Source organism: Rhinolophus sinicus, linkage group LG13, assembly GCF_036562045.2.
Source record: "Rhinolophus sinicus isolate RSC01 linkage group LG13, ASM3656204v1, whole genome shotgun sequence".
NCBI classification, from domain to species: domain Eukaryota; kingdom Metazoa; phylum Chordata; class Mammalia; order Chiroptera; family Rhinolophidae; genus Rhinolophus; species Rhinolophus sinicus.
Window position 1 is genome coordinate 23,671,106 of NC_133762.1, and position 15,122 is coordinate 23,686,227.

The 15,122-nt window shown below is 43.1% G+C and overlaps 1 protein-coding gene across 4 annotated transcripts in view; it reads right to left on the reverse strand.

The window, feature by feature from the left end:
- The window catches only part of TSHZ2 (teashirt zinc finger homeobox 2), a 419,605-nt gene that overhangs the window by 354,121 nt on the left and 50,362 nt on the right, over positions 1-15,122 (reverse strand). The window lies entirely within an intron of this gene.

Genomic DNA, 15,122 nt, shown 5'->3' on the forward strand with positions numbered 1-15,122 from the left:
ATGCCCTATGAGGAGGAAGTATTTCTGTTTGGAGGAAGAAATGATAGGGCATGTACTCTGCTCATAGAGAATAAAGAATGACTTAGAAAACTTGCTTTGTTTCACAACTAAACACGTGGAAACACAACATAGTGTTTTCTACCTTCAGTTTCAAGCAAAACACAGATGTTTGAGATTAAGCGATTTAATATTCCCAGAAACTATTCAAATTGTTTACCAAGACTCTAGCTGGTATCAATTGACTATATAAACAATGAGCCTTCCCCAGGTCTCAGTTTTTTGAATCTGTATAATGGGACAAATATGATTGGATTGCCTTGCTTAAAGATGACTGTAAACTGGTTTTTAAAGACAAATAAAAAGAAATTCTACATTTAAATAAAGAAAACTTGTTCTAATATAAGAAAAAGTATATTATATCCATATGGCAAAACTATTGATGTTAAAATTGTTTCTTTGATTTGATCTTTAAAAGCACCAGCAACAATGTTTCTATTCAAATATTAGAACTGAGACTTTGTTTCACAGATGTTTTTTTAAAAGTATAAGATTAATGAATGCTTATTATAACAAACTCAAACACTAAATTAGGGTGTAAAGTTGGGTTTTTCACTTGTGGCACTGCTGACATTTTAGCCAGAAGAATGCTCTGTATGCACTGTCTGTCCACTGGAGAATGTTTAGCAGTATGACTTGTACCTACCTACAAGATGCCGGTACAATCACCCCTCTGCACCCCACAAATGTGTCCAGACATTGCCAAATGTACCCTGGGTGCAAAACCAACCCCTGGTGAAAGCCACAGTATACAATAAACTATAACTGAACATGCCTCCCCTTGGGGTGGGGAGAACCGACTTCCCAGAGGTAATCACTGGTATCGACTTGGTGCATATATTTCCAGCAATTTCCATGCATCATCCAACACGTATACTCACTTTTACTTCACCTCCGTGCAGGTGCACAGGCAGGAACCCTGCCTACTGCCAAGTGGCATCATGCTATTCCTTGGCATTTTTTAAGATTTAAAATATATCTTACTTACTTTTCTATGCGTCTACATTTAGAGCTTCTGCATACTTTTAAAGAAATAGCAGCACTGTAGTCCGTTGGATTCCTATACTCTTATTTAACTGATTTCAGGCATGTCCAACTTTCCCTACTATAAGTAATACTGCATTGGATATTTTGATACTGTGGCCTTGCACATTTTTACCATCATTTCTAGGGGACCTGTTGGATCAAAAGACATGCACCTATAATATTGATACATTGCTACAAAATTCTCCAACATATGTTTTTGCCTCGTTGGTAGTCTTCGAGCTCCAATGTTTTTCCCTCCTTCTTAATGTCCATCATAGTACAGTAGTTAATAGCTTGGTGAAATGTCCATACTCCTGAAGGTGAAAAACTGCTTTAAAGTAAAAGAAACCCAAGTTTGGGTTCCAGTTCTACCACGTGCTCTGCAAGTTTCACCAGGCAAATTGTTTAAGCCTCGCTGTTCTCATCTGTAATGATAACCATAATTGTAGCGCCTCCTTCCAAACATTGCTGCTGGAATTTATTGAGATTCTATGTATGCCTAGCACACTGCAATTAATTATTGTTGTTAATACTAAAACGCAAGGGAGTAGGAGGTTCAGAAAAGTGTACACAATCTAACAATTAAAGAACATTGTGTTGCCAGATGATTTAGCGACCGCTACAAAGATGAACTTGAGATGATCATAAAATGAACATGATAGAAGGGAAAATATTTTTCCTCACCAAGGAGACTGTAATTGATGCTTGAGTCACTGGATGCTTATGAATCCAGCAGAGAGAGAAATACCTCTATTTATATACATATACACATAGGATATGAATATACTTGCTTTGAAAACACACCTCCATACATTTACGTAAGAGAATGTTGTGGGCATATGGATTTTCCCTACACCGGGGGAATATTCTGAGATGCCAGGGAGACATATTCCCTTCCTGGGTAATTTCAGAAAGTTCCTTTCCACACTTGCTAAGAGTGAGTCACCATCATAACCAGACTATCTGGAAAACTGGTTTCCAACTTCACCTAAAGTGCATCAAAGAAATCGAAATAAAGACGTACATGCCAGTAGGACTTGAGCAGGGCAGTGGGTTTCAAGGATCCTCTGGACCCTGTCTGAACAGTCTACCTTCTCACTCAGGCATGAGGTGACCCTGGAGCCTGGGCTTTGGAGAGAGACAAATTCACATTCAGATCCCGGCTCTGCCACTGACCAGCTGTTTATTTTTGATTGACTTAACCCTTCTGGGCCTCACCTTCGTCATCTGCAAAAGGGGACAATAACTACGTCACAGGGTTCTCTGAGGATTTACTGAGAGAATGAGTGAGAGTTGGCATCTGTTGGTTTTGCCTGCTCAGTGTCTGGTAATTTGACCCTAATCTTCCTTGAGACACTGCCCCTTGTCTGCTGTTGGTCCTTGAGGGTCACATGAACTAACTCCTAGGCCGACGCAGGGTTGAACACGTATCTGGGAAGTGGCCAATCAGAGCAATGCATTGCTCTGGACAGTGATTGGTTTAGGTCTGGGCATGTGAACCAATCGGAGCCAAGGAGACTCAATTCCAAGATGTCTACGAGAAATGTGGAAACTCTGGACTTACTGAGGTGTTAAGATGGAACCTCAGCTTGGCATCTTGCTACATCCTGAAAAGAGAGGCATCCAGAAGAAAGCTCAGAGGGACAGAGTAAGACCTAATTCTGATGACACCATCGGAATTCTTGCATCCAGTTTGGCCAAACCTCAGGCATCCCTGGCCTTTTGGAAAGATGGACCAACAATTAATCTTTTTGATTTAAACCAATTGGCTTTCCAGTCCCTTGAAACTCAGAGTTCTCACTGATACAACATACAGAAAGTGTAGTCCACCGTCTGGTAATTAGCACATAAAGAGCTGGGTGGGTCCTTAGGAGGTAGCTCTGTTTTCTGCAGAGACTAACCAATTTTGTTTCTCCTTGGCATCTCAGAAGAGAGGGCTGACTGACAACACTGGGAGATCAGGTTCATGGCACGGTAATGAAAGCAGCTGCTGTGTGAATAGAAAACAACAACAGGAACCCTGGGCCCAATTTACTCACACCTGGCACCATGCCAGGCTGCAGGGTGTCAAACTCAGGGAGGGAGCAGACGCTGCTGCTGCCACTTCAGGAAGGCTGTGTTGCTGATGCAATCGGGCCCCATTCTGTAATCAGCCAGAAGAAGGCCAGAGCCACCTGGGTAGAGGGTCATTGGCTTCAAGGGTGAACACCAATGCTCCAAACAAACAGGAAAAAAAAGTCACAACAAACCCTGCCACCAGCTCAGCACTAAGCTGTCCAAACCAGGCTTGAAAGAGAGGGACGGGCCTTGTTTGATGTTAAAATGCACAGGGAAGCATGTATGAGGGGGTTACAGAGCATGGAGGAGCGAGCTGTGGCTTCACAGAGCAGTTTCTATCCTGGCTTCACTGATTTCAAGCTGTGTAATTTTATTAATTTATCCCCTTGGCTCAAAACTATCCAATGACTTCCCACTCTATTTATAGTAAAGGCTGAAATTTTTAGCATGACCCACAAGCCTTTGGGCCTACCACCCTCTGCTTTCCCCTCTGACCCTGTCTCCTACCACTCAGCTCTTCACTCCTTCCACACCAGTCATGCCGGCTCTGTGCTGCTCCAACCTGGCCCATACACCTCTGCCCCAGGGCCTTTGCACTGGCTATTCCTTCTTCCTGCACTATTTTCCCTGCAGACAGATGTATGACTTACTCCTTTACTTTATCAGGTGAGACTGGCCTTACCTGAAAGCAGCTTTTCTTACCCCAGCACCATTACCTGACTCGTGTGCATCTCCCCGAGATATTATTTATTAATTCTTTTGTTAACCCCTGTCTTTCCCCCAAGAGCAGGGCTTCTTATTTGCTTTGTTCACTGCTGTATCATCAGTGCCTAAAACTGTGTCAAACACATAGCAGGCGCATTGTAAATATTTATTTATTTAGCTGTTTAACACATTTACTGAGTACCTACCTGTGCCAGATGTTGATAAAACAGTATCGAGAGAGATAAGATTACCTACTCTTGTTGTCGAAAAATATTCACGTAGACAAGTGAAAGAACAAGAGGAGTAGGCTAATTTCAGAATGTGGCCAATTCTTTGGAGTGATAAAGGGTGACTGGGGAACAAGAAGTGTTTTTAAATAAATGGTCAAGGTAAGTCCCGAGGTAGAGGTAAAGTTGGTGAAATGGTGAGAAAAGTACATTCCACCAGGTGCAGACCAGGGAGGATAAGAAGGGTTCCAGGTGGGAGGAACAGCAAGTGCAAAGGTCCTGAGGCAGGAAAGGACTGAGATTGTTGGAATACCTAAAAGCATTCAGCGTGGCTAAAGGAAGGAAGAGACAGACAGGGGACACAGTCAGAGAAGTGGGCATGGGGAGGTCCCTGAAACAGAGGCGAGGGTCTTGGATTTTCTTCTAAGGAAGAGCAGCCATTATCTCATCCTTTCAGACTCAGTTTCATCTCCCATGAAGTGGAGATGATGAACACCCATGGGGAGAGGATTCGGCGAGGAAAGGCAAACACAGCGCCTAGCACAGTGCTTGGTGAGGGGTAGGTACTGAACCTTAGCGACTCTACACTCTTGCCTGGGAACACACCCAAACTTGACATGAGGCAGAAGTTGACTAGGATATTCAGTTTCTGCTTCTCAAACTCAAAGGCTTATTTGGTAGAAACGATCAGAAATGAACCTTAAGGATCAAGTGGGTTCCAACTTTAGAATTCTCACGGTTCCTTTCCGGTGCAGGGCAGACTGTCACTCTCCCCACGTGATCCTGTGTTATACAAAAACATGCTGCCCGAGCTGAACGCGTGTGAGTTGTCAGTTGTCAGTGAACATCAGTATTAGTGGCAGAATGAGATTTAGCAGGGTGTGTGTGGAGACCCAATCAAGCAGTGCCGTTCTCTCTGCCCTGACAGACATCCCTGCTCAGCCTGTGGGCACCTGCTGCATCTCAGGAAGTTACGTGGGGAGGAGGGGAGACCAGAGCACACTGGCAGGTCCTGTTGGCAGCTGACTGCCAGCACCCGGGCACTGCCCCCGCATCAGGCATGCCCATAGCTAGTCTTTTTGAGCACACAGGGGTGAGAGGGGAATTTCGTTTGACTTAAGCGAAAAGCCCCACTCATACAAGGCACAAGTGGACGAATCATCCACGTGACCCCCTGTCATCAAGCAGGTCAAAATCCGTATCCCCTAAGACCCACAGGTACACACCCCTAAAAGGATGTCTCATCTACAGCCCCAAGCCTTGAAGGAAGCAGACAACATAAATACACGCAATTAGGAAACAGTGTGCTTGGGAGATGATGTGAATATCTGAAGAAATTTCTCTCTGATCCAAGGACTATTTAGTTTCAAAGAAAATTTATCTTTACTTGGAGTCTTGGAGAAAAATACTGCAACAACTTTGAAACACTAGCCGTCTTTCTGCTCATATACAGGGATTTGACTTGGAGATTTCACCTTCTTACAAAGGAATGCTTTTTGTGCAGACTAGTCTGACTCAGCAATGGGAAAGACGGACCCACTTCTGCCTCTACTTACTGAGTTCTCACCGACCCACCTTATCAGCACATCACCGAGTGACTTCAAGAGTGACGACGGCAATACATGGGGAAGCCTTAACCCAGGAGGCCATAGCTGCGAAGTTATCATCAGGAAATAATTCTTATGTAACTAATGGGATGTCACTCGCAAAAGGAATTACCAGGGGGGAAAGACGCATCTCAATTGTCCAACATAGGAGAATCATAGTACATTAATACTATAGTCAAATACTTTATAGTACGATATTTTCAAACAGTGGACTACTTGGCAGTTGTTAAAATGCAAAAGGTAACTTAATGACTAAAACGATAGTTAGGAAAATTTTAAAAAACAAAAATAAACAAATACAAGCAATATAATCCCCTTAAAAAGATGCTTATTTATCTACACATACACACGCATAATATAAAGTTTATGTGATATAATAAAATTCATATTATATGACATGTGCATATGTACTGTTTCATATTTATATAAATACTCATATAGCATATATGATATAATATAAATTATATATTATGTATTCATATTATATACTTATACAATATGTATATTATAAACACATATACAATATTAATATTATGCATAAATCAACCTCTATACTATATATGATATACATAATATATAAATTATAAAGAAACTTTACTTGTTTTAAATCTTATGTATATTCTGTTTCTCTAACATATATGTGTACATATAACTTTATGTTTAGACATAAAACTTTATATATACACACATATATATTAGAGAGAAAGACTGCATGCATAGTCATATCCATACACACATATTATTAAAGGTACATTTGAAATGTAGATTTCCAGGCACATATTACTTTCACAAAATGAAAAATAAAAGTTATTTTAAAATGACTTTTAAACATCTCTGATAGACTCACAGAGCATGACTTGCTTATTCTAATCACAGTATCTTCTGCAAAGCAGATGCTTAACTAACGTTCATTATCTTGAGAAAGAAAAAGCACGGCAAGAGAATGGAATCGTTTCGGCGAAGAAGAAACAATCCCCAAACCTCATATGAAATCCTGGGAGTGTGTGGGTCAAATTCAGTAGACATAACTCCATATGTTTTTTTTTCATTTGTTACTCTGAGCAAAACAGAAAACTCAACCGATTCTTCTGGTCCAGAAGTGGAATTCTCAATGGATTTGGAGAAAAATTGTACTTGGGAATATGGCACTGAAAGACTATTTGTGAAACGTCTTTCCTAATGACCAATAAACATGGTTTATGTTTAAAGGAATATTATGCAAATGTGTATATTAGTCAATCACTGGTGTTTTTAATAAGTATATGAAAATATATACTTATTTATTTACATATATCATTTATATGATATATGTAAATCAGCCTTAAGTTCAGGAATGCTCACCTGATACTAATGATTTGATGCCTGCTCTCTAATCTTTGTAGTTTAAAAATATACTAAAAAATAAAAACAAATGATCCTGACGTGTCTGTCAGTTACACTTTGCCAGTACAGAAACAGCCACTTTTGTGCTATGAAACCAGTGGATGCTGCTTTATTTTATTGTGTTTCTTTGATACCTGTCTGTTTGATACCCCATTAAACTGTGAGCCCCACGAGAGCAGGGACCATTGTTTGCCATGCTTGCCCTATATCCCAACACAGAGCAATGCAAACGGCAAATAGATGTTGAAGAAATAAATCAACAGATCCTGTCATCATACAATATTCCTATAGGGAAACATTATTTCAATTAATATACCACGAGAAATACTCCCTATATGTCTTGGTTCCTGGCTTGTGTCTTATGTTCATTGGTTTGCGTTTTATTGTCCTTTGAGTGTTTACAGCAAGTTTCCTTGAAACACTTTATGACACTAAGTGGGGCCCATGTAAACAATGAATTCCAAAAAAAAAAACACAAAAAAAACAAAGGGGGAAAAAAACAGCAACTCCTTCCAGAAAGCAGTCTCTGTTGGGTTGCCTTTTTCCCTTCTTTGCTTGAACCACTGCCGATTTCACATCTCCCAGGAGCCAGAACCAAAGCCTGTGACATCTGAGCTCAGTGTCACAAGGAGACGGACCCGCCTCTACAGAGAACAAGGCGCCCCAGTGACAAGCCACAGGGGAGAGAGGAGAAACGAGCAGAGAATAAGAAATGCCAAGTTGGCGACGGAAGGAGAAGTGACTTGGGGTGGGGCACACATAATGCAATATATAGATGATGTATTACAGAATTGTACCCTTGAAACCTATGTAGTTTTGTTGATCATTGTCACCCTGATAAAATTTAGGGAAAAAAAAGAAAGAAAGGCCAACAACTTGAGTCCGCAAGGCTAACAGGAGCGGGTTTATGAAGCTCAGGGTGCTGCTCTCTCTGTCTCACTCCTGCATCTGGGGGTTCTATCTCCAAACCACGTCCGATGTCCTTCACCATTGTCATCCCCTTTGTCCCAACGATGAGCATTTTTCCCTGGACAGGAACTTCCTAACTTCACTTCCTGCAACCCCGCTGTGCCCCTATCGTTGTCACATTTGCCAGAGCAATGACCTTGAAAAGGAAATCAGACTACGTCACCCATCAGTGAAAAACCTCCCAATGGCTTGCCACCCACCATACTTGCGATCAAGTCCACATATTTTCTCCTGGTCCATTCAGTTCTCTAGGAGTGGGCTCCCGAGCGCCTTGGACTTCCTTGTGGGCCATATTCTCCCCCACTCTTTTCTTGTTAATCATGTACCAAGAACTCTGGAGCATGCATTTCCACCTCAGGGCCTTTGCACGTGCTGTTCCCTCAGCCTAGACGTCTCTGCTCTCACATCTTGACATGCTTGGCTCCTACTCACTGGAGACTCTGTTTCCAAGTCCCTCCTGAAAGGAGCCTTTCCTGACCACCTCCTCTAATCTAACCTGCCCACCTTAACCAGAGCCTTCCTCTTTGATTATCTTCCCAGGAACTCCGCCATGTCTAAAACGATCCTGCGTGTCTGTGGTGCTGTCTGTCTCTCTCACTAACATGTCAGCAACACGAGGGTGGGGACCATGTCTATCTCGTACACCTTTATCCCCAGTGTGTAATGCCTAGCACAGTGTTGGCACGGAGAAGATGCCCAATCAATAACACTTAAGGGTCTGCACAGGGCGAGCACGTTTATTTTGCATAAAAGCGAATTATCTATCAACCACTATAAGCCAATGGCCCTCTAACACCTATTATTACACTCAATGTGCAAACCTGGACCCTGAGCCTCAGAGCTTGTCCACCGGATGCCCAAGGACATGTCACTGCTGCGGGCAAGCCTGGCTTTGAAGCTGCTTCTATCTGACTTCCAAGTCCACCTTCGTAATCGTCTCTGTCCACTGTCTCCCATGCGCTGATTAGGCATGGTGTCGCTGTAAAGTGAGCTCAAGCCAGTACTGTACTCATTGGTTTACTCGAGAAGGATCTAGTGAGAACATGACGGGTCCTGTGTCCAGGACTGGGCCGCCCACGTATCTTCATCCACAAAGCTATCACAGCCATCCTTTTGCTATTCGAACAGTGGCTGTTAATCACCTCTGGAGAGGGGAACGAAAGGAAACTCCTGGAGCTCAAACAGGATTTACTGAGCACCTTCTCTGTGCCAGGTCCCCTGGATACAGTCTCGTTGAATTCTCAGGGGCAGCATCACAGGGCAAGTTATAATGCTGTCAGGGTGGTGATGGCAGGACGGAGCCTCAGAGAGGTTAAGTGACGTGCTCACACAGGCAGAAAGTGACAGCGTGTCTCTCCCCAAACTGTCCTCCTCTGTCTACATCACACCTTGACACTGGCGTGCGGTAGGAGGCACCCAATAAATGTATGTGAAATGAATAAATGAAGTCCCCAGAAAAACCCAATTTATTTTCAGTAAGCCACCTGCTTTCCGCCTGTCCACATAGTGGTAACTCCCAGCTATAAAAATGACTGTTCTCGATTTGGGAAATCCGTTTTACTACCTGATGGCAAACTACCCTTTCTGCTAACGATTTTGGAAGCGATAACACCAGCTACCAACGCAAATTCATAGCATTCACTTAATTTGCTTGGATTTATCACGTCCTGTAATTTTGTGGGCACGAGACAGTTACCAAAGATTACCAGTCTGCGGTCAATAGTTTTCAATATCTGAAAATGTACCATGTACCAGGCACTGTCGCTGGCCCTTCGTATGGAATGTTATATTTAATTCCAGTACAATCTTGGGAACTACGGATGACGATTATCTGCATTTCCCAGAGCAAGGCGAGTCATGGAGGAATTCAGTGACTGGCCTCATGTTGCCCAGGGACCAGGCTGTGGTAGAGGCAGGATTTATGCCCCAGCAGCCTCACTCCCAGGCCACGCTCTGAGCTACTCGGCTAGCAGGCCTCCGGGAAGCCGAGAGCTGGAAAAAAAACAAATACTCAGGACGTGGGGAAGAGGAACTCAGGAAATCTTTACGCCTCCTCATCAGTTCTCACAAATCCCTACCACACCGAATCCAACAAGAAATAATTTTTCCCCAGGGTCTGACCCCCAAATGCTTCCAGCATGAACTCTTTGCTTCCCTCATCACAAAATTATTCAAATGCTCACAGGCAACTGGCAGCCTCTGGAACCTGATCTCAGAACCGACGGGGGCCTGAAAGATGGTCCTAATGATATTACCAAGTGGCTCTTCCCCTTTTTGGCCTCAGCTGAGAGGTTACGTCCAAAGATGATTCTACCAGACGAGCTCTGCGGATGTGACGGGATTAGCCAATTGCAAAGCTTATTTTTGACCTCCAGCAGAAAATTGAGCACATACGCTCATGAAGGCCATGGGGACTCTAGGAGAACATCAAGTTGATTCATCAAATTAGCTCAAACATAATTGTCCTGCATGAGTGGCTATAGAACTCATCAGCTATAAACCTGTCAAAAAGCCATCCGCTCTGATGTTAAATAGAGACACAAAGTCATGTTGTTCGGAATTTGACATTTGTTGTTGGACTTTCGCCTGCTAAGGATGCTTTGTTTCCTCTTGGAGGAAGTTGTCGAAAGATGCAGAGCAGATAGATCAGAGCAGAAAAAAGGAACGCACACGAGTTTCTAGAAATACCAGTTTCTATGGATCAGAACTGTAACTATATTCTTTTCTTCGAGAACCTACAAAGGTTAAAGTCACACATTTTGAACGTGTGTGTGTGTTTTACTAATCATGCTGCAAGTGGATCACTTGCCTCTCTGCAACCGAGACTGTTCTCAGAAAGGCAGATGACGCACACACTGTGTACAATATCTGCATCTTTTGCATAACATGTTCTCTCGCCCCTGCGCCCATGTGACACTACAGAATGCAATAGCTGGAAGTCAGAAATTTTTGCAGAGGGAAATCTACACAATGTCAGGGCAAGATTTAAGTCTTAAGCAAATTCCCATCTAGTCACTGTTGCAGGTCACGATTTTTGCCTTACACAGCGGATCGTCTCAACTCTTCGCAGGTCCCTGCGTATGCAGAGAACTGTGCTTTGCTCTGGGTGTCTACCCACGTGCCAGAGGGAGGTCAACACCACCAGCCTTCCTGTATAAATCCAAACAAGTCAAGTTCGCCTCATGCACCCCACGCCCAGTCTGAAATTATTTCACTGTTGTCTGACGTGTCTTCTTTTGGTGACTACTTGTCTGGTTCCTAATTTTTATGCTGTTTGGGGGTAATTTCCCCCCTTTTTTTGTTACCGACAAAGACAGAGGAGGCCTGCTGTAATTTGTGGGTGACTGACAAGGCTGAATGTTGCTAAGTCAAATGTTTTGATTGATATCAGAGGAGACCTCCAGGCCCTAGACATGACAGGCTGCCATAGCTCCTTCAGAGCTGGTGATCAGTAAATCCCAGGCAGAAAGCCGTTCACGCGCAAGTCAATACATTTTCCCTTCTAGGGCGTTTCGGCATCAAGTATCCAAAGCCTTAAAACCAGCATACTCTCTAGCAATACCACTTCTCGGATTCTGTCCCAAGAAGATAAACAGACAACTGTGTGAGGATATGAATACGAGGATGTTTATCTTGGTGTTGTTTAGAAGAGGAAAAGTTAAAAAGAAAAACACACAAAACTACTTATCCAGCCATACGGTTAAGTAAACAGGTTAAGTAAATATGATGCATCCATCCATACAATGGAATATTTATAATCACTAAAATTTCTTACGTGCATCTTTATTGATTGATAGGAAAAGCTATTTGCCATAAGTATCAAGCGAAAACTAGTTTATAAAACTCTATTGTGTTATATTAGCCTCTACGTAACTATATTGTCTATAGTATTGCACTATATGGAATCTGTAAGGAAAAAGCTTTTGAAAAGGCATAGCCAAACCGTAACAGCAGTGATATCCGTGGGTAATTTTTAACTTCTTTTTTATTCGTTATGATGTATGTGCATTCCTTTTACAGTCAGGAAAAAAAAGGTGTTTTTTTTTTAAACTTTAGTAAAGCAATGCCCATTGACTTGAGAAACTTTTCATATCCTTGTGACCCATTTAAAAATCTCTCTATCATATCACATTAGAGTTAATGGACCTGACTGTAAAGGGCCACCAGGATGAAAAATTGACCAGGGGCCCAGAAAACCTTCTGCTGATTCTTGTGGACCATGGTTGTGTTTGATCTTAGGTTCTTGGCAGACTGAGTTAGAATTTTCTCTTTGAAAGATGAAACTGTGAATTTCCTGTTAGGCAAGACCCAGGTTGATTATTTCTTAAGTCAGCGCTCTCTACTCCTAGTGAAACTGAAAACCTGAAGAATGGTGTCATCTGTAAATTTCCTGTGCAGGCATCTTCCCCAAAAAACAACCATTCAGAGATCAAAAGAGGTGGTTTAGCAGAGTGGTTCAGGACAAAAACGCGGAGGCAGGATGCCAGGATACAAATCTTAACCGTGCCACTTGCTGGTGGTACAGCTTTGGGAACCCACTTACCCTCTCTGTGCCTTTGTGTCCTCACTGATATGGCGGAACGAATACTGATAAAGCTCCCTGCCTGACAGCGTGGTCATGACACGGAAATGAGGTGTGCCAGGTGACGGGCCATCAAAAGTGCACCACAAATGTTCATTACTAACATGACGGCCATTCGGCTCTGTCCTGCAGAGCGCAGTGGGCTGGTACTGGGCAAAATCTCTAACTTATGTATTGTTGGGGTCGCCAACCTAACTTGCAGCTTCCCTGTTGTGTGACCTGCTGTTGACTGCCTCCTGAATCCCGAAGTGCTTGACCTCGATTTGTGGGCCTACTGAGTCACAATAATCAACCCTCGCTTTGAATGGCTCTGCTCTCACAATTACTTGCATCCTTATCTTTATATTCTATAGCCTTTAGTTTACATCCCCTCCAGCCCCAAAGGTCTGAAAAGATACCAAAGCCCGACAGCTCTGACTCCTTACCCTATGGGGATGAAAACAAGAGTTGATCTAAGGCCTCAGAGCAGAGGTCAGAAGCGAACAGCTCTCAGAAAGGACTTTATCCAAAGACACTGTCGGTTTTATTTGGCACAGACAGTAGTTTTTAATAAATTACTTTCCAACTTTTATAAAATTGGTACAAAGCACATCTCCCAATTTCCAGAATTCCTTACGAAAAAAGAAAGCTTCTCTCACTTTGAACTTGATATGAAAACATGATTATACTACAGCTCTAACTTACTTTGCTTAGCATACCTCTAAGAGTCAGCCGTTCGACTCACAGAGACGTGGCACATTCATCCACATGCCTGTAGGCTATTCCGTCACATGAAAAGGACGTAAATTATTTTTACCTTCTCCTATTAATAGATATTTGGTTGTTTCTAGTTTTTTTTTTTCTGCTAATACAAATAATGCTGTTATGAACATTTTTGTACTTGCCTCCTTGTCAATGTACAAGTCAAATAATAGGTTGTTTTGGGAGACAAACCCGTTCAGTAAAACTATAAAGAAAAGCAAGGGAATTATAAACACCCAACTCAGGGGAGTGACTGCGGAAGATGGTGGGGTGCATGTGACTAGGGAGGGTTACACAGGAAACTCTGACAGCATTATAATATGCGATTTTAATTGTGGGTTCAAAGGTGTTCCCTTATTTCAGGTATACTTGATAATTCACGTATATTTTATACATAGTCTACTGTAAGAATCCAATTTGAAAAAATATTTTTGAATGAACTGGAAGAAAAATGGAGAGATCTAGGCAGCACTGGGCCCACGTTCTCACAGCTGTTTCTGTAAAAAAAAAGTCAAGGACTGTTCAATTCGTCAGCATCCCACAGTCTCACCATTATACAACATCTGTTTATTCATCTGTGTTACTTGTCTGGGCGCCTTTCGTATCGGAGCTTATAACGCCAGCCCTAGAAGACGCTATCATCTCTCGAGTGCAGGTGAGGAGAACCCGTTTCACTCCCCACAAAGTCCTTCCTGGAACAAATGAAGGGTGAAAAAAGACATTCACGCGCCTAGCATGTCTGCGAGCCGCAAAGTCCACCGTGGGAACCCCAGAGAGACCTGCCCGACTTCCACAGTACGTCCACGATCTTCATGCACTGTCTCAGCCAACAACACAGGACTCGGAATTAGAGCGACTCACCATCAAGGAGAAACAAAGCAAAGCAAACAAGTTCGTCTTTCACCTCCTGTCTAGAAGTCATCATTTCCAGGTCGAGGAAATATATCCCGAACACTCAGCGAGTCCGCCAACATTGCTGCCCCTGTTGCTATCTCTTAATCGAAACAAGGAGATGGTTTAAAGACGGCCGAAGGTGGGATGCGTTTCCCATAGGAAATCCCTCTAAGGACGGAGCCACACAGCTCTCTGCACTGCTTAGGATGACCTCTTGTGCTGTCCAGGTGAAGGACGATATGGCAGGAAACTCAGTGAGCTTAGCTTTTACGAACACCTCCGTCCAGTCAGGACTTACCCTGTATGTGTGAGCAACTGCCCTGTATCTGTTATCCGCCTTCATCACTTCCTAACAAAAACCCTAGACTGAGCCCCAGGCAGAGAGGAGACTGCAGACGGCCAGAGCTCTGGGGCCTCTGCTTCTTAAGGCTCCGGCTGCTCCCAGCTCCCCATCCCCTGCCATTCCCTTCACCTCAACCACAGTCCTCTCACCTGGATAATTTCAGCAGCGTCCCCACTTTTCTCCTTGTTGTAGTCTGGTGTCCCTCCAATCAGGTTTCTACCTCGAGACCACTGTGATCCTTTGTTTTTTTTTAGAACTCGAACTACTCACTCCTCCACTTCAGTAAAATTTCCAATGGCCTCACTGTGCTATGTGCAAAGTACGAAGTCCATAGTGTAAATTTCAAGCCCATTCACGGTCTCTACTCTTAGCTCCTGCTCGTCTGCCTTTTTATCCACACTCCAGCCAATCCAAACTCTTTGCAGCTACCTCGCACCCAACATATTTTCACCCCTTCCAAACTTTTCCACGTGTTACTCCTTCTACCTGGAAGGTGATCTCCTTTTCTACCGTCCCCCCTTCCTCTGACT